The sequence below is a fragment of the Pseudophryne corroboree genome, chromosome 7 (genome assembly GCF_028390025.1).
Source record: "Pseudophryne corroboree isolate aPseCor3 chromosome 7, aPseCor3.hap2, whole genome shotgun sequence".
Lineage (NCBI taxonomy): Eukaryota > Metazoa > Chordata > Amphibia > Anura > Myobatrachidae > Pseudophryne > Pseudophryne corroboree.
Window position 1 is genome coordinate 209333490 of NC_086450.1, and position 18652 is coordinate 209352141.

Here is an 18652-nt window from a genome sequence, read left to right on the forward strand (position 1 = left end):
GACGGGCCCCCACCGCACCTGGCTCCACCAGTGGAGCCCCAGCGTCATCCGGTGGATTTAGTGGAAGCAGGGGAGGATTTCTGTTCTTGGGAACTGGCTGTATGGTGCAGCTTTTTCCCTCTACCCCTGCCTCTGGGCAGAAAGGACGCGCCTTTAACCCGCTTGCCTTTCTGGGGCCGAAAGGACTGTACCTGATAATACGGTGCTTTCTTTGGCTGTGAGGGAACCTGGGGTAAAAATGTCGACTTCCCAGCTGTCGCTGTGGAAACGAGGTCCGAGAGACCATCCCCAAACAATTCCTCACCCTTGTAAGGCAAAACCTCCATGTGCCTTTTAGAATCCGCATCACCTGTCCACTGCCGAGTCCATAATACTCTCCTGGCAGAAATGGACATTGCATTTATTCTAGATGCCAGCCGGCAAATATCCCTCTGTGCATCTCTCATGTATAAGACTACGTCTTTAATATGCTCTATGGTTAGCAATATAGTGTCCCTGTCAAGGGAATCAATATTATCAGACAGGGAATCAGACCACGCTGCTGCAGCACTGCACATCCATGCTGAAGCAATAGCAGGTCTCAGTATAGTACCTGAGTGTGTATATACAGACTTCAGGATAGCCTCCTGCTTTCTATCCACAGGCTCCTTTAAGGCGGCCGTATCCTGAGACGGTAGTGCCACCTTTTTTGACAAGCGTGTGAGCGCTTTATCCACCCTCGGGGATGTCTCCCAACGTACCCTGTCCTCTGGCGGGAAAGGGTACGCCATTAGTAACTTTTTAGAAATCACTAATTTTTTATCAGGGGATGCCCACGCTTCTTCACACACTTCATTTAACTCATCTGAAGGGGGAAAAACCACTGGTTGCTTTTTCTCCCCAAACATAATACCCTTTTTAGTGGTACCTGGGTTAATGTCAGAAATGTGCAACACATTTTTCATTGCCGTAATCATGCAACGGATAGCCTTAGTGGAATGTACATTAGTCTCGTCGTCGTCGACACAGGAGTCAGACTCCGTGTCGACATCTGTGTCTGCCATCTGAGGTAGCGGGCGTTTTTGAGCCCCTGATGGCCTTTGAGACGCCTGGGCAGGCACTGGCTGAGAAGCCGGCTGTCCCACAGCTGTTATGTCATCAAACCTTTTATGTAAGGAGTTGACACTGTCGGTTAATACCTTCCACATATCCATCCACTCTGGTGTCGACCCCGCAGGGGGTGACATCACATTTATCGGCACCTGCTCCGCCTCCACATAAGCCTCCTCATCAAACATGTCGACACAGCCGTACCGACACACCACACACACACAGGGAATGCTCTGACTGAGGACAGGACCCCACCAAGTCCTTTAGGGAGACAGAGAGAGAGTATGCCAGCACACACCACAGAGCTATATAACACAGGGATTTACACTACACAAAGTGATTTTCCCTATAGCAGCTATAATACACAGTATTGCGCCTAAATTTAGTGCCCCACCTCTCTTTTTTACCCTATTGAGCCTGGAAACTGCAGGGGAGAGCCTGGGGAGCGTCCTTCCAGCGGAGCTGTGAAGAGGAAATGGCGCCAGTGTGCTGAGGGAGATAGCCCCGCCCCTTTTTCGGCGGGCTTCTCCCGCTCTTTATATTAATATTATGGCAGGGGATTTTTACACATATATAGTTTATTAGACTATATTATGTGTTTTTTGCCATTTTTAAGGTAATCTAATTGCAGCCCAGGGTGCTCCCCCCAGCGCCCTGCACCCATCAGTGACCGGAGTATGTGGTGTGCATGGGGAGCAATGGCGCACAGCTGCAGTGCTGTGCGCTACCTTAATGAAGACCGGAGTCTTCAGCCGCCGATTTTCTCCTCTGAATCTTCCGTCTTCTGGCTCTGCAAGGGGGACAGCGGCGCGGCTCCGGGACCGGACGACCGAGGCTGGGCCTGTGTTCGATCCCTCTGGAGCTAATGGTGTCCAGTAGCCTAGAAGCCCAAGCTAGCTGAAAGCAGGTAGGTTCGCTTCTCACCCCTAAGTCCCTCGTTGCAGTGAGTCTGTTGCCAGCAGATCTCACTGAAAATAAAAAACCTAATAAATACTTTCTTTACTAGAAGCTCAGGAGAGCCCCTAGTGTGCAACCAGCTCGAGCCGGGCACAGATTCTAACTGAGGTCTGGAGGAGGGGCATAGAGGGAGGAGCCAGTGCACACCAGTAGACCTAATTCTTTCTTAGAGTGCCCAGTCTCCTGCGGAGCCCGTCTATTCCCCATGGTCCTTACGGAGTACCCAGCATCCACTAGGACGTCAGAGAAACTATATGAGTGTATTAGCCTAAGGCTGCCAACCAGAGACAGCTAAATCAGGCTCTGATGTTAATAAAACTGGTTGGAGTCTGATGCATTGTTGGCATAGACTGAGAATTTTGTCTGTCCACCGGCGCCATAAATAGTCTGTGACCGGGCAGAGAGGCACTGTGACTGTCTGCACTGTGTGAGCGCTGTTACACATTCAGCGGCTTTTGCCGGGCAGGAAAAAGCCAGATGTTTTTTTCCCGTGCTGGTATTGTAATTAACAATGTAAGGTCCTTTCACATGCCGTGCTGTCTTTGTAGGCAGCGAACCATGTGTGTGAAGGGGAGCTTTCACACAAACCAGTTTTTTTAGCCGCCGCCGCTGGGCATGCACACAGCATTACACACGGCTCAAAACCGTTGTGTGTGAAAGACCCTGCCGCATATCTCCCAACATGACCCTCTCCAGGAGAGACTGAGGGGCAGATTTATTAAGCTCGGTGAAGTGATAAAGTGGAAGGTGATAAAGGACCAGCCAATCAGATTCTAACTACCATGTCACAGGCTGGGTTTGAAAAATGACAGTTAGGAGCTGACTGGCTGGTCATTTATCACTTCACCGAGCTTAATAAATCAGCCCCAGAATGCTCTGCTCCTGGACTTCCCTCTTCATTTATGATTGCCATTACCTGTGGTGAAACGCCTTTCATATCCATTAACCCAAGCATGTCCAAACTGCGGCCCTCCAGCTGTTGAGAAACTACACATCCCAGCATGCCTTGACACAGCTATTGCATTCTCTGACAGCAAAACTGTGTCAGGGCATGCTGGGATGTGTAGTTTCACAACAGCTGGAGGGCCGCAGTTTGGACATGCCTGCAACCTGTTCAACACAGGTGCCTGCAATCATAAATTAAGAGAAAAGTCCAGAAGCAGAGCATTCAATCCCTCCAGGAGAGGGTTATGTTGGGAGGTATGCTGCCGGATGGCAAAAAGCCGGACAAAGTTTGTCTGGCTTTTTGCCATCTGGTGTAAACCTTGTAGTGTGAAACAGCCCTGACTGAACACTGCCCGTGTGACTGAGGACTAGCACTGCCTGTGTGATTCACACCTGCTTGTGTGACTGAACCCTGCCTGTGTGACGGAGCACTGTCTGAGCTTTGCCGGTGTGATTTTACACTAGCTGTGTGGCTGAGGACTAGCCCTGCCTGTGTATACCTCCCAGTCCCAACATGACCCTCTCAATGCTCTGCTTATGGACTGCCCTCTTAATTTGATTGCCATCACCTGTGCTGAACACCTTCCTTATCACACAGGTGATGGCAATCATAAATTAAGAGAAAAGTCTTGGCACAGAGAGCATTCTGTCCTTCCTGGAGATGGTCATGTTGGAAGGCATGGTCTGTGTGGCTGAGCGCTGTATAACCGAGAACCGCCCGTGCGACTGAGCACTAGCACTGGCTGTGTGACCCCTGCCTGTGTCTCTGGGCAACGTGTGTCGTTGTTGGTTTCAGTGAGACTATATTAAAATACCTCCCGCTCTCTTCTGACTGCCGCTGCCTGGCCGCGGGCGAGAAGAGACCTGACCGGAATTCCCCGCCCTGTTGAAATAGCTCCTCCCATCATAGTAGACTAACCACGCCCACCGCAGATGTCAGGCTGACCCCGCCCCTCCGCCGTCATCCGCTCCCGTTACGTCACGTGCGCTTGCTGCGCTCAGTCTTCGTGTATCCGGACGCCAGTTCTGCCCGACCACCGCTGGCAGGAATATACCGGGGCGCCCGGAATTCCTCACACTGTCCCCGGCCGCAGACGTCTCACTGGGCCCCTGGTGCACGTCAGCCGCTCCGGGCTTGTAGTGGCTGCTGTCGGGATGGTCGCCATCTTGTGACAGGGCCCCTGGAGAGAAGCAGCAGAGCCGCGGACTCATGTGACTTCTCACCGGGCGTAGAGAGAGGCTGCCCCCAGGCCTGTGTTCCCCCCGGGTCGCCGGGAGGAGCGGGCTGGGGGCGGGGATTGTGACAGGTAGTGCCCCGGCCTGTCAGCTTGCAGGTTGGTGTCGCGTCCTCCTATATCATCACCCGGGTATCTGTCCCCCTTCTGCCCCCAAACCCCCCCCTCTCTCTCTCTCTGTGCTCCCCCCTCACCCACACATGTCACTTACCTGATATAACTCCTACTGTGCACCCACCCACTACACCCCGGCTGGTAGCCCATCCCCCACATCTAGCTCACCTGTACCTCCACTATATGCCCTCCAATAGGTATATGTTAATAATATGTTAGTGGGATTCCTGCCAGTCACTATAATGTCTTTTCTTTTTTATAAATTGGCGTGCCTTGTGTAAAATAAAGTACATTATAATAAATTATGTACACAGTTTGATCCCCTGGCACAGTGGTTCTCAAGCTGTATGCAAGGCACCCAAACAGTTCAGGTTGTAAAGCTGGGTACACACTGGCAGATATATCTGCAGTTCAATCGATCTGCAGATGGTGGTTGTTCATACACACAGAAAGATGCGCCAATTTATCTTAAAGATATATCTGCTGTTAAATCTATCTGCAGCTATATATGCAGATGGGGATTGTTCATACACACTGAAAGATGCACTAATATATCTGCAGATATATTGGTCATCTGCTGTGTTGCACAGCAGATGCAATATATCTGTGAAAGACGTCTTTCACAGACATATTGCTTGTACAGACCTGCAGATCAGCAAAAGATATATTGGACAACCAACTGATTGGCCAATATATCTGCCAGTGTGTACCCAGCATAAGACTGTCCATACTGGAGCCCAGGTAGTGTCTCAGTACATTTGATTTAGCCTTCTGTGAATCAGTATCTTTTAAACCCCGTTAGAGAGGATGTTGATTATGGTATGAGCGCTTATTTTCTTGCTAGATGGCATTACATATGATTTTGTTTATCATAGTTTATGTAGCTGATATTTTGGTCCATCTTACCGGTGGAAAATTATGTTTCAGTTGGATCTTCAGAGCCAAATGTAATGGCCTGAATTTGTGGGGCTGGCACATTTCCAGCAAGATAGTCATTTGGTTTAAAGGCCAGACCAAGTTGATAATTGCCGCCTCATATCTAGTAACTCTCATCAGAATCGCTCCCACAAATAATGGGCACTTACATTTGGCCTTCATATTTCTACACAACATGGGTTATCCCTGTGGTAGTTACTGTTATGCACGGTAATCACTGTACAATATATTGGCTAATCTTGCAATCGGCGATGGATCGGTATGACTGTTGTATAGTGAGTTCCCTCAAATCAATGGCTGATGAATTGTGTGGTCACATCTTCCCATATAATGTAGTGTTGATCAAATGGAACAATGCAGTGTAGTTATATTAAGCATGTAACAATACATCCTGTCGCTGGGTCCGCAGAAATCTAAAGTGTGCACCCAACATAGGATTTACTGACAGATTCCGTTAGCTGGGAGTTCTTCACTGTGAAGTGTTAATATTCTGCGCATATTGTGATACCTGCATAAAGAGCACTCCCAATTCTGTGCAGTTTAATTAGAAACGGCATTGTACCAATGTTACATGTTAATTAGAAACGGCATAGTACCAATGTTACAAGAGAGACCTATGTGTAGTGCATGCAAAAGTTGGGAAATACCTAAAAAATAAATAAAAAAAATGGCAAATAAGATAGTGGAACAGTGTAGAAGACCAGTAAGAGGGATTCCAATTATTGGCGAAGGGGACATATTACCAGTGCCGTGGTGTGTACAGCAGCCTAATTCGCCCCCTTAGCTGGGCGAATGCTGGTTTTACGTGAAAGTGCTTGCTACCCATTGCCGTAAAGTGCAGCAGTGTCAGGCGAATACGCCCAGCACTAATTGAATTCTCCCCTATGTGGCCATAAGCAAAGTATTAAAAGCAGTTAAATGGTGTTCAATTTTATTTTTTGAAACTTTTCTAAATGAAAAATGATAGTAAACAAGTGTGTTTCAGCAGATTCAGTTGTTTTCTGCACCCCCCTCCTAGGTGTCTATAGCAATCGGTGTCTATTGGAGATATTCAATTGTTGCTCTGATCAGACACCCATTACCAGTTAAGGTGCATGACAGCTACGCAAAGCGGCTGAAACGCTTGAATGGTGTCCAGAGTTTGGGCACTTTGGGCCCCCAAACTATGGACTTTTTGACATTTTCCTGCACCTCCTTAAGCTACAAGAAAAAATGTGACTGCCAGGGCTAATTGGCATCTATTGGATTAACAATTAAATGGCTCTAACAGATGCCCATTCCTTCAGATGTCTAGCAGGTGGCGTGCGCCACAATTGAATGAGCAACTAAGTGTCTACGGTATTATGAGAGACCTGAAAATTGGGCTGGTATTGGGTACTTGGGATGCCGGCGGTCAGAATACTGACGACGGCATCACAGCACATGCTGGGTAGGTTTTCTAACCCTAACTCGCTACCCGCAGCCTGACCCTCTTAGTGCCTAACCCTAATCCTCCCCACTCACCCGCAGCCTGGGGTGTGGGTTGATAGACAGTGGGGTCAATTCTATTCGGCAACAAAAGAATAGCGCTGGGAATTAGCTCCCGACACTATTCAATTCTGCTACTAGTTGCCCGCAATTGTCGGGAATTCTTCTCTCATCCCCGGGGTATGAGAGAATAAACCCGACAAAAGTGCTGCCTCGCGGCCGTCGCAAGGCTGATTCTGTCGGGAATCAGCCTCGCGCCGGGTAGTTAAGTCGGAGAATGCCCATTCTCCCGACAAAACTACCTGTTAAGTCGGCGAGAACGGGACATCGCCGACTTAACTTTAGCTGAATTGAATAGCGTCGGGAGCTAATTCCCGGCGCTATTCTTTAGTTGCCGAATAGAATTGACCCCAGTGTCTAGTTAGATAGACAGACATTAGGTCGACAGGGTCAAAAGGTCGACATGAAATAGGTAGACAGTAGAAAAGGTTGACAGGGTCAAAAGGTCGACATGAAAATGGTCGACGCAAAAGACACCATGTTTTTTTTTGTTTTTTTTTTTGTGGTTTGTGTGGATAGTTTTGTAACCTGGGACCCCCAATTGTAGACAGGCATACCCTCACGGGGCTCGCATCACTCGCCATGCTTCGGGCACGGACCAACTCTATGCCGACATGGATAGAGAAGGTATGAAATAGTCCAAAAACATGTAAAATGTAAAAAAAAAAGTATCTTTATATGTCGACCTTTTGACCCTGTCGACCTAATGTCTGTCTAACATGGTGTCTATCTATTGACTGCCTAACTAGACACTGTCTATCAACTGGATACCCACAGCCTAACTCTCCCTGGTTAGTGGCTTACACTGGGTGTGGTATGTTGGATAGAATAGATTTAGGTCGACTACTATTGGTTGACAGTAAGTACATTTTTTGGTGGGGTCTCCTTCGTAGAGTGATCGGGAACCCCAATTAGTGCACCGTGTCCCCTCGCATAGCTCGCCATGCTTCGGGCAAGGTGCCTCGCTCTGCTGCGCTCGACACAGGTTACTGGTCCCAGTTGTAGTCCACGTGGATCGTAAAGTATGAAAAAGTTCAAAAAATTAAAAAAAATAGTGAAAAACTCATGTCAACCTTTTATCATGTCGACCTAGAGTCCCTGTTGACTTAGAAACCATGTCGACCTACTTACTGTCAACCAATAGTGGTCGACCTAGACACTGTCGACCCAAGTCTCGTCGACCTAGAGACCGGAACCCAGTAACACTAACCCTCCCTTGCGCCGCCTAACCTTAACCATCCCCGCTTAGTGCTTAACAGTAACTCTCTCTCCCCTTACCCTAACCGCAATGCAGGCAAACCCTAACCTCCCCTATATTATCACCACCTACCCCTGCGGCCTAACCCTAACCAGCCCCGGCATTCGAGAATCCGTCACCAGTATTGTGATCAATGTCGGGATCCTGACATCTGTGTTATGACCAGTGGGGTCGATTCAATTTGGCAACTTATGAATAGCGCCGGGAATTAGCTCCCGACGCTATTCAATTCAGCTAAAGTTAAGTCAGCGAATGCCCGTTCTCGACGACTTAACAGGTAGTTTTGTCGGGAGAACGGGCATTCTTCGACTTAACTACCCGCGGCGATGCTGATTTCCGACAGAATCAGCCTCGCGCCGGGCGCGCGGCAGCACTTTTGTCGGTTTTCTTCTCTCACCCCCCCGGGCATGAGAGAAGAATTCCCGACAATTGCGGGTAACTAGCAGCTGAATTGAATAGCGTCGGGAGCTAATTCCCGGCGCTATTCATAAGTTGCTGAATTGAATCGACCCCAGTGTCTGTATTCCGACTGCCAGCAGCCCGAACGCTGGTATGCTGAATGGATCTCTTAAAATGTCTCTCTAGTGAATTTTAAGTGGGTATATGCAAGTCTGAAAAAAATACTTGAAACTCCCATCTGCAAGTTCATAAACATCTTTTTCATCAGAGCAACACCCAACATATATCATTTAAACCATTTTTTCATTACATGAAAAGTATTTTACTATTTAAAAACCTCTAATGGTATTCATTAGGAGGGGCATCCTAGATGTATTGCATGGTGCCTTGACATTTTAATATTAAAATAAGGATATTGCCCTGCTTGTGGAATAGTTTGAGACCCGTGTTGACTTTATGCAGATTTTTAATTGAATAGGTATTTGTGAGTATTAATATTTATTTATTACCAGTTATTTATATAGCGCACACATATTCCACAGCGCTTTACAGAGAGAATATGTGGCTATTCACATCAAGTCCCTGTCCCAGTAGAGCTTACAATCTATATTCCCTACCACATGTACACTCGCACATATTCACGCTAGGGTTATTTAATTGTCAGGAGCTAATTTACCTATCAGTAGATTTTTGGAGTGTGGGAGGAAACCGGAGTACCCGGTGGAAAGCTACGCAAGTACGGGGAGAACATACAAACTCCACACAGTTAGGGCCATGGTGGGAATCAAACCCACGACCTCAGTGCTTTGAGGCAGTAATGCTAACCACTACACCGTCCGTACTGCTTTCAGCTATCCTGCAGATGCAGTAATACTATTAACGTGGTCTCTTAGGTGGTGGCCTGAAAATAATACCGTCAAACCTAATTTTATCTTAATTATAGCCCTCTTATTTTTTTTTGTGTTTAGCATAATATAAACTTAACTGAATCAATATACAGATTATATAAGGATATGCTGTTTTAGCATACTGAACCTAAGTATTAGCTGTAATTATGTGCAGAAAATTAGCTGTTTTTCATGTGTTTCAGAACCTGTCAGTGCTGTGTGTAAATAGATGAGTGGCCTCATATATATCAGCCACTGTTGCTGTATGGTCTGGTCATTTGTGTTAATATTGCTGTTGTATTTGCTACTATTCTCATTCATCGTGTTCCTTGTTTATTAAAATAGTACACACCTGAACGACAGTGCAGTGTGATGTAACAATATAGCACATCTCCATACACACTGCACAATTCGCTGTGCTACAATGTGATACACTGTTAAATGCTTCATGAAACAATAGCTTGACATCCCTGGAATCGTACTATTGGATGTGCAGCACGTCCAGTGGGAAGATACAACCAACCAATTCATGAAACTATGAATTGGGTGGGTTTGAGGCTACACACTATATGATGTTCATTGCGATCCACAGTGCCATCCAATATATACTGTGTATCCAGCTTTACACTTGCAGCTGGTACAGCTTACTGTATGTATGTTGGAAATCTGTTTTGCTGTTTCTTGTTATCTCTCCTTGGGTTGATATCTGTTGTGAAATGTAGAGCTGGAGTCCTGACTTGTTTCTGGCTGATTTTATGTGATGAAATATCCGTTGTGTGTGTGTGTGTGTGTGGAGAAGCATATTACTGTTTTGTGGGACCGGTGCTGGTAATCGGTTAGCTTAGTGGTTTCCAAACTTTTTGGAATCACGGTGCCCTAGAATATCAGAATTTTTTTCACGGCACCCATAGGCCAAAAATTTCTTACTGAGAAATTTAGAAAGAAATATTACATTAAGTAGATCGCGTTTATATGTCATGCTTAGGATCAGTTGTGTGGTGAGAGAAGATTTGCACCTGTTTGGCCACATATTTTATGACTGGCAGCCACCAGCACTGGTTTTGCCGATTTTATATTGACCATGAATAATTTGAATTGGTCCTGGACCACCAACCCAGGGCACCCCTGCAAGTGTCCCGAGGCACCCCAGGGAGCCACGGCACACAGTTTGGGAACCTCTGGGTTAGCTGCATCTAAACTCCTGCATGACAGGAGAACAAATCTGTTAGTTACCTTCATGAAACATTGACATTCTGTGCTTGTGTCTATAAAGTGAGGATCGCCGTTGACTTGAAAGCAATTAAATAAATACATATAAGGGCTGAATTTTAGTAAAATGAATTTTCTCACTCAGCACCTGGTCTGTGTGGGTGTGATAAGCTCACTAAAACACTGCGCCCCCGATCTCCCATCACTTTAGACGGGAGATTGGGCCTGCAAAAACAATTGTATCACCCCCATAGAGTTTGGAAGGAAACCAGAGTACCTGAAATTAAATCAGGAAAAGGAGAGAACATGTAAATTCCACACACGCACTGTACCTATGTTGGACAGGGTCTCCCTGTGGCGGTTTGTATATCCCAGACCCCACTCCTACAGACAGACATGGTCATTTGTCATTGCAGTCTGGCAGTGAATCAAAATGAGTGTGTCTGCCAGGCTCATTGTACTACTGTGGAGATTGATCTTGCAGGGGTATGTGATGCTACAGAAGTTAATGGAGGGGGGGGTTGTATGTGTAACTACTTGTAGGTTGAGGATGTTTTGCAAGGGAAGGATTGGAGAGACGTGTTAGATGGCAAGGGGGGTGAATTAAAACAAAGAGAAAGATGTTATTGTATAGTTTGGGGTGATTGTATGTTACAGGGGAAGGGAATGACAAGCCCCCTATGTGACGTGCTCTTGCCTTTCGCAAGTTTATGTTGTTGCCACATCTGGCACTATTCCTGTAGGGGCTTCTTAAAAAATTAATAAATAGGTATTACGTGGCTACAAACTGCTTCCACTGTTCCTTTAGTCCACTGGTTCTTAACCATAAAGTTTACCCACAAGGTTGTGTTTTGAGGATTTCGGTCTCATCAAGCCGATGGCATAATTGATAACCCAGCATAATAGATTAACTCCTCTGTGCATGATAAAATAAATCCACAAAACATGACCTGTTGGTGTTTGCGAACCCCTGCTTTGATAGATTCGAAAGAGGAAATTCAGTTTTCACTGGCGGCTGTCAGTGCTGGGCGCCCAATAGAGCAATTTTAATTGCTGCTCTGTTCAGCAGTGAACAGCTGCCGGTACTCGCATCTCTGCGCATAGCCTACTGAGGCGGCAAGTAGAAATGTGCGGTAAATTCTGGTTTTGTGCACACAAATTACTGCTTGGGACACCCTAACCAGGACTTTAGACGGGTTCAACAGCTTTACATCCAAAAACAATTGAACTGCAACATTGGGCACCTATTTAATAAAATAATTAAATTCCTTTCTCTAACGTCCTAGTGGATGCTGGGGACTCCGAAAGGACCATGGGGAATAGCGGCTCCGCAGGAGACTGGGCACAAAGTAAAAGCTTTAGGACTAGCTGGTGTGCACTGGCTCCTCCCCCTATGACCCTCCTCCAAGCCTCAGTTAGATTTTGTGCCCGAACGAGAAGGGTGCAATCTAGGTGGCTCTACTGAGCTGCTTAGAGTAAAAGTTTAAATAGGTTTTTTTATTTTCAGTGAGACCTGCTGGCAACAGGCTCACTGCATCGAGGGACTTAGGGGAGAGAAACGAACTCACCTGCGTGCAGAGTGGATCGGGTTTCTTAGGCTACTGGACATTAGCTCCAGAGGGACGATCACAGGCCCAGCCATGGATGGGTCCCGGAGCCGCGCCGCCGGCCCCCTTACAGATGCTGAAGCAAGAAGAGGTCCATAAATCGTCGGCAGAAGACTTTCCTGTCTTCATAAGGTAGCGCACAGCACTGCAGCTGTGCGCCATTGCTCTCAGCACACTTCACACTCCGGTCACTGAGGGTGCAGGACGCTGGGGGGGGGGCGTCCTGGGAAGCAATGAATTTACCTTAGTTGGCGAAAAATACATCACATATAGCTCCTGGGCTATATGGATGTATTTAACCCCTGCCAGTTTTCCAGAAAAAAGCGGGAGAAGAGCCCGCCGTGAAGGGGGCGGGGCCTATCTCCTCAGCACACAGCGCCATTTTTCCCACACAGCTCCGCTGGTAGGAAGGCTCCCAGAATCTCCCCTGCATCCTGCAACTACAGAAACAGGGTAAAAAAGAGAGGGGGGCACTTATTTGGCAAAATAACAGATATAAGCAGCTATAAGGGATAGACACTTATTGTAAGGTTGTCCCTATACATATATAGCGCTCTGGTGTGTGCTGGCAAACTCTCCCTCTGTCTCCCCAAAGGGCTAAGTGGGTCCTGTCCTCTATAAGAGCATTCCCTGTGTGTGTGCTGGGTGTCGGTACGTGTGTGTCGACATGTATGAGGAGGAAAATGAGGTGGAGGCGGAGCAATTGCCTATAATGGTGATGTCACCCCCTAGGGAGTCGACACCTGAATGGATGGCCGTAATTAAGGAATTACGTGACAGTGTCGGCACGTTACAGAAAACTGTTGACGACATGAGACAGCCGGCAGCTCAGTTAGTGCCTGTCCAGGCGTCTCAAACACCGTCAGGGGCTATTAAACGCCCATTACCTCAGTGGGTCGACACGGACCCAGACACAAACACTGACTCCAGTGTCGACGGTGAAGAAACAAACGTATTTTCCAGTAGGGCCACACGTTACATGATCACGGCAATGAAGGAGGTTTTGCACATCTCTGATACTGCAAGTACCACAAAAAGGGGTATTATGTGGGGTGTGAAAAAACTACCCGTAGTTTTTCCTGAATCAGATGAATTGAATGAAGTGTGTGATGAAGCGTGGGTTACCCCCGACAGAAAACTGCTAATTTCTAAAAAATTATTGGCACTATATCCCTTCCCACCAGAGGTTAGGGCTCGTTGGGAAACACCCCCTAGGGTGGATAAGGCGCTCACACGCTTATCAAAACAAGTGGCGTTACCGTCTCCAGAAACGGCCGCCCTTAAGGAGCCAGCAGATAGGAGGCTGGAAAATATCCTTAAAAGTATATACACACATACTGGTGTTTTACTGCGACCAGCAATCGCCTCAGCCTGGATGTGCAGTGCTGGGGTGGCTTGGTCGGATTCCCTGACTGAAAATATTGATACCCTGGACAGGGACAATATATTATTGACTATAGAGCATTTAAAGGATGCATTCCTATATATGCGAGATGCACAGAGAGACATTTGCACTCTGGCATCAAGAGTAAGTGCGATGTCCATTTCTGCCAGAAGAGGATTATGGACGCGACAGTGGTCAGGGGATGCGGATTCCAAACGGCATATGGAAGTATTGCCGTATAAAGGGGAGGAGTTATTTGGGGGCGGTCTATCGGACCTGGTGGCCACGGCAACGGCTGGGAAATCCACCTTTTTACCCCAAGTCACCTCGCAGCAGAAAAAGATACCGCCTTTTCAGGCTCAGTCCTTTCGTCCCCATAAGGGCAAGCGGGCAAAAGGCCACTCATTTCTGCCCCGGGGCAGAGGAAGGGGAAAAAGACTACAACAGACAGCTTCTTCCCACGACCAGAAGCCCTCCCCCGCTTCTGCCAAGTCCTCAGCATGACGCTGGGGCCTTACAAGCGGACTCAGGCACGGTGGGGGCCCGTCTCAAGAATTTCAGCGCGCAGTGGGCTCACTCGCAAGTGGACCCCTGGATCCTGCAGGTAGTATCTCAGGGGTACAAATTGGAATTCGAGACGTCTCCCCCTCGCCGGTTCTTGAAGTCTGCTTTACCAACGTCTACCCCCGACAGGGAGGCGGTATTGGAAGCCATTCACAAGCTGTATTCCCAGCAAGTGATAATCAAGGTACCCCTCCTACAACAGGGAAAGGGGTATTACTCCACGCTGTTTGTGGTACCGAAGCCGGACGGCTCGGTGAGACCCATTTTAAATCTGAAAACCTTGAACACTTACATAAAAAGGTTCAAGTTCAAGATGGAGTCACTCAGAGCTGTGATAGCGAACCTGGAAGAAGGGGACTACATGGTGTCTCTGGACATCAAGGATGCTTACCTCCATGTCCCAATTTGCCCTTCTCACCAAGGGTACCTCAGGTTTGTGGTACAGAACTGTCACTATCAGTTTCAGACGCTGCCGTTTGGATTGTCCACGGCACCCCGGGTCTTTACCAAGGTAATGGCCGAAATGATGATTCTTCTTCGAAGAAAAGGCGTCTTAATTATCCCTTACTTGGACGATCTCCTGATAAGGGCACGGTCCAGAGAACAGTTAGAGGTCGGAGTAGCACTATCGCAAATAGTACTACGACAGCACGGATGGATTCTAAATATTCCAAAATCGCAGCTGATTCCGACGACACGTCTGCTGTTCCTAGGGATGATTCTGGACACAGTACAGAAAAAGGTGTTTCTCCCGGAAGAGAAAGCCAGGGAGTTATCCGACCTAGTCCGGAAACTCCTAAGACCAGGCCAGGTGTCAGTGCATCAGTGCACAAGGGTCCTGGGAAAGATGGTGGCTTCTTACGAAGCGATTCCATTCGGCAGATTCCACGCAAGAACTTTTCAGTTGGATCTGCTAGACAAATGGTCCGGATCGCATCTTCAAATGCATCAGCGGATAACCCTGTCTCCAAGGACAAGGGTGTCTCTCCTGTGGTGGTTACAGAGTGCTCATCTCCTAGAGGGCCGCAGATTCGGCATTCAGGATTGGGTCCTGGTGACCACGGATGCCAGCCTGAGAGGCTGGGGAGCAGTCACACAGGGAAAAAATTTCCAGGGCTTGTGGTCAAGCATGGAAACGTCACTTCACATAAATATCCTGGAACTAAGGGCCATTTACAATGCCCTAAGTCAGGCAAGGCCTCTGCTTCAGGGTCAGCCAGTATTGATCCAGTCGGACAACATCACGGCAGTCGCCCACGTAAACAGACAGGGCGGCACAAGAAGCAGGAGGGCAATGACGGAAGTGGCAAGGATTCTTCGCTGGGCGGAAAATCATGTGATAGCACTGTCAGCAGTGTTCATTCCGGGAGTGGACAACTGGGAAGCAGACTTCCTCAGCAGACACGATCTTCACCCGGGGGAGTGGGGACTTCACCCGGAAGTCTTCCACATGATTGTAAACCGTTGGGAAAAACCAAAGGTGGACATGATGGCGTCTCGCCTCAACAAATAACTGGACAGATATTGTTCCAGGTCAAGGGACCCTCAGGCAATAGCTGTGGACGCTCTGGTAACACCGTGGGTGTACCGGTCAGTGTATGTGTTCCCTCCTCTTCCTCTCATACCAAAAGTACTGAGAATCATAAGAAGGAGAGGAGTAAAGACTATACTCGTGGCTCCGGATTGGCCAAGAAGGACTTGGTACCCGGAAATTCAAGAGATGCTCACGGAAGACCCGTGGCCTCTACCTCTAAGACAGGACCTGCTCCAGCAGGGACCATGTCTGTTCCAAGACTTACCGCGGCTGCGTTTGACGGCATGGCGGTTAAACGCCGGATACTGAAGGAAAAAGGCATTCCGGATGAAGACATCCCTACCCTGATCAAAGCCAGGAAGGATGTAACCGTACAACATTATCACCGTATTTGGCGTAAATATGTTGCGTGGTGCGAGGCCAGGAAGGCCCCTACGGAGGAATTTCAACTGGGTCGATTCCTGCATTTCCTGCAAACAGGACTGTCTATGGGCCTCAAATTAGGGTCCATTAAGGTTCAAATTTCGGCCCTGTCGATATTCTTCCAAAAAGAACTAGCTTCTGTACCTGAAGTTCAGACGTTTGTCAAGGGAGTACTGCATATACAGCCTCCTTTTGTGCCTCCAGTGGCACCTTGGGATCTCAATGTAGTGTTGGGATTCCTAAAATCACATTGGTTTGAACCACTCACCACTGTGGACTTGAAGTATCTCACTTGGAAAGTGGTAATGCTGTTAGCCCTGGCTTCAGCCAGGCGTGTATCAGAATTGGCGGCTTTATCCTATAAAAGCCCTTACCTAATTTTTCATACGGACAGGGCAGAATTGAGGACTCGTCCTCAATTTCTCCCTAAGGTGGTTTCAGCATTTCACTTAAACCAACCTATCGTGGTGCCTGCGGCTACTAGGGACTTGGAGGATTCCAAGTTGCTGGACGTAGTCAGGGCCCTGAAAATATATGTTTCCAGGACGGCTGGAGTCAGAAAATCTGACTCGCTGTTTATCCTGTATGCACCCAACAAGCTGGGTGCTCCTGCTTCTAAGCAGACGATTGCTCGTTGGATTTGTAGTACAATTCAGCTTGCACATTCTGTGGCAGGCCTGCCACAGCCAAAATCTATAAAAGCCCATTCCACACGGAAAGTGGGCTCATCTTGGGCGGCTGCCCGAGGGGTCTCGGCTTTACAACTTTGCCGAGCAGCTACTTGGTCAGGGGCAAACACGTTTGCTAAATTCTACAAATTTGATACCCTGGCTGAGGAGGACCTGGAGTTCTCTCATTCGGTGCTGCAGAGTCATCCGCACTCTCCCGCCCGTTTGGGAGCTTTGGTATAATCCCCATGGTCCTTTCGGAGTCCCCAGCATCCACTAGGACGTTAGAGAAAATAAGAATTTACTTACCGATAATTCTATTTCTCATAGTCCGTAGTGGATGCTGGGCGCCCATCCCAAGTGCGGATTGTCTGCATTACTTGTACATAGTTATTGTTACAAAAATCGGGTTATTGTTGTTGTGAGCCATCTTTTCAGAGGCTCCTTCTGTTATCATGCTGTTAACTGGGTTCAGATCACAAGTTGTACGGTGTGATTGGTGTGGCTGGTAATGAGTCTTACCCGGGATTCAAAATCCTTCCTTATTGTGTACGCTCGTCCGGGCACAGTATCCTAACTGAGGCTTGGAGGAGGGTCATAGGGGGAGGAGCCAGTGCACACCAGCTAGTCCTAACGCTTTTACTTTGTGCCCAGTCTCCTGCGGAGCCGCTATTCCCCATGGTCCTTTCGGAGTCCCCAGCATCCACTACGGACTATGAGAAATAGAATTATCGGTAAGTAAATTCTTATTTTCTCTCTCCCCCCCCCCCCCCCCCCCGCGCGCGCACACACACACACACACACACACACACACACACACACACACACACTTGTATTCTACATTTTTACACAAGTTTCATTGCTCTCTCCAAGTAATTACAATCTCCATGTACACCCCTGCTCTGTCAATTGCATCTAAGCAGTCCATTCCCACTGAAACAATCGGCCACCATCTAAAATTTGGGACAGATCAGTTATTTCTCTAACGTCCTAGAGGATGCTGGGGACTCCGTAAGGACCATGGGGATAGACGGGCTCCGCAGGAGACATGGGCACTTTAAGAAAGTCTTTAGACCTGGGTGTGCACTGGCTCCTCCCTCTATGCCCCTCCTCCAGACCTCCGTTTGATAATGTGCCCAGAGGAGCTGGGTGCTTTTCAGTGAGCTCTCCTGATTTTGCTGATAGAAAGTATTTTGTTAGGTTTTTTATTTTCAGGGAGCTCTGCTGGCAACAGACTCCCTGTATCGAGGGACTGAGGGGAGAGAAGCAGCCCTACTCTCTGAAGCTAGGTCCTGCTTCTTAGGCTACTGGACACCATTAGCTCCAGAGGGATTGGTACGCAGGATCTCATCCTAGCCGTTCGTCCCAGAGCCGCGCCGCCGTCCCCCTCGCAGAGCCGGAAGATAGAAGCCGGGTGATTATGAGAAGGAAAGAAGACTTCAGAGGCGGCAGAAGACTTCATGATCTTCACTGAGGTAACGCACAGCACTGCAGCTGTGCGCCATTGCTCCCACACACCTCACATAGCTGGACACTGTATATATGCAGGAGCCCCCGCCAATTTTACACTTTTAGCGGGACAGAAGCCCGCCGTCGAGGGGGCGGGGCTTCTCCCTCAGCACTCACCAGCGCCATGTTTTTCTCCACAGCACCGCTGAGAGGAAGCTCCCCGGACTCTCTCCTGCTTAAAGGGTTTTAAAGAAGAGGGGGGGGGGGGGCGGCACATAATTCGGCGCAGATAATAACAGCGCTACTGAGTAAACATTAAATTACTGTGTTTTTTCCTGGGTCATATAGCGCTGGGGTGTGTGCTGGCATACTCTCTCTCTGTCTCTCCAAAGGGCCTTGTGGGGGAATTATCTTCAGATGAGCATTCCCTGAGTGTGTGGTGTGTCGGTACATGTGTGTCGACATGT

The 18652-nt window shown here is 48.1% G+C and overlaps 1 protein-coding gene across 2 annotated transcripts in view; it reads left to right on the top strand.

Moving 5' to 3' along the window:
• Positions 1-3786: 3786 nt before the first annotated feature.
• The window catches only part of MAP3K2 (mitogen-activated protein kinase kinase kinase 2), a 261008-nt gene continuing 246142 nt past the window's right edge, over positions 3787-18652 (top strand). For both annotated transcript variants that reach the window (XR_010182011.1, XM_063933967.1), the window contains exon 1: positions 3787-4325. The gene's annotated coding sequence lies outside the window, so the exon portion shown is untranslated. The remainder of the gene's footprint in view (positions 4326-18652) is intronic.